This window comes from Dipodomys ordii, unplaced genomic scaffold (genome assembly GCF_000151885.1).
Source record: "Dipodomys ordii isolate 6190 unplaced genomic scaffold, Dord_2.0 Scaffold54, whole genome shotgun sequence".
In the NCBI taxonomy this organism is placed as follows: domain Eukaryota; kingdom Metazoa; phylum Chordata; class Mammalia; order Rodentia; family Heteromyidae; genus Dipodomys; species Dipodomys ordii.
Window position 1 is genome coordinate 65,281 of NW_012267270.1, and position 2,079 is coordinate 67,359.

A 2,079-nucleotide genomic window follows, 5' to 3' on the forward strand; every position below is an offset into this window, starting at 1 on the left:
GTTGAGGGCAGTGACATGGCGGATGGATTCTTGTCATTCAGCGCTCACAAAGTTCCTGGGACATGCATGTCTCTGTCCCTCAAATCCATTTTTTTTTTGGTTGGTCGTGGAGCCTGAACTCTGGGCCTGGGCGCTGTCCCTCGGCTCTACAGTTCAAGGCGAGCCCACCACCGCTTAACTTCTGGCTTTTTCTGCTTATGTGGTGCTGAGGAATCGCCCAGGGCCTCATGCATGCAAGGCAAGCGCTCTACCACTGAGCCACCTTCCCAGCCTTCAAATCCATGTTTTAGAACACACTTGTGCAGAACAGAATGCAAAGTCCTCCCTATTTGCTGTAGCAAAGAGGTCAGCAGTGGCGTATGTGAATAAGAGGGAAGTTCCCAGGGCCAACCACGCCATCCCGGAAGCCCGAGTCCAGACAAGGGTATTAAGGGCAGAGCCTGTACCAGGGAGGGTGTTGCACATTGTCGGTGAGAACTTAGGAAATGCAGTCAGTCACAATGAACGGGGAAGGAGCCACAGAGCCTCCCTGCCCCTACGTTCCTCACCAAGGTTGCTTGCGTCCATAATCCCAAGAAACGCACACTGTACTAGCAAGATGCTGAATGTGCCATTGATCTTTAAAACTCGTTTGGCTTCTTTGGGTCACCAACACTTGGAAAAGAACCATAGTCCCCACTTGGACCTTCACAGCAATGAACCATCTGAGAATAAATCTCACACACACTGCCTGTCTCTGCTTGAGGAAGGAGCTTAAATAACAGGCAGGAGAGAGTCCAGATTGGACCCTGCTGGGCAGATTCAACATCATAACAACGTAAATTCTCCCCAAACGTAGCCACAGACTTGATCAAAATCTCAGCAGGCTTCATACTTTTCTTTGTACTTGACAAATTGGCTCTAAAATTAGATGTAACTCAGGAGTAGAGTAGTCAGAAGGTTGATGGAAAAACAAAAGACACACATGAAGAGGCCTGCAGTGTTTAAGATTTTGGGGTACTGATGCCTGGCTAGGAGGCCAAATAGAGACTGGAGCTAGACCCCAAAATCTTGTCTGAACAACGCTCAAGCCAGAGGTAAAGATTAAGCTTGATCAGCTGGGCTGAGTTTCCCGTAACACAATGGCTAATTGTGTGGCTGACAGCACCCGACCACTCGGCCTTCTTTTCTGTTCTGGCTTTTCTGTTCGCTCCTGGGAGGTGAATTAACCTGGCCCACCTGGGAAGGTGTGGCTGAAGCCCTCACAGCCCTCCTGGTGGTCTCTAGAGTTGACCCTGGGAAGTGAGGAGGTAGAATAACTTTTCAGGAAAATACAGTGGAAGTAGAATAACTTTTCAGGAGAATGCAGAGGCAAGACTTGCCTCTCTCCACACACACGCGGATTTTGTGTGCCTAAATACAAAAGTCAAATCAACAAAGATCGACACAGAGCAGGCGGAGGTAAATCAAGAGCCTTTAGCTGGTAGAGTGGCACATGCCTTTAATTCCAGTGTTGAGTCGGACAGGGAGGAGGACTGAAGTCGGAGGCTGGGTCCTGGACAAAAGTACGAGACCCCATGCAAAAATAAACTAGAGCAATGCACGGCACCTGTCTAGCAAGCCTGAGGCCCTGAGTTCAAACCCCGGTACTGAACGTGGGGTGGAGTCCAAATTCCCCACATGAAAATCCAAGGAATGTGCAAAATGTAGAAAAGGAATTTGGTTTTCAGAGAGCAGTAGAACCCAGAGTCCTCTGGGGAAAGAAGGGGGGGCTTTACCACCAGCACCCCAGCTCTGAGTGGCCCTCTCTGTGATGAGGGCTCCCCGTGTATCACAAAACACGTAGATCACCCCTCCCCACCACGGTGTGTGTGTGTGGGGGGATCTGCAATCACAAGGGTCTGCCTGCCTGCCCCCCATCCCGGCCCCGAGCCCCTGGAGCCCAGCCGGGCTGCAGACCCTGGAGCCCAGCCGGGCTGCAGACCCTGGAGCCCAGCCGGGCTGCAGACCCTGGAGCCCAGCCGGGCTGCAGACCCTGGAGCCCAGCCGGCCTGCAGACCCTGGAGCCCAGCCGGCCTGCAGACCCTGGAGCCCAGCCGG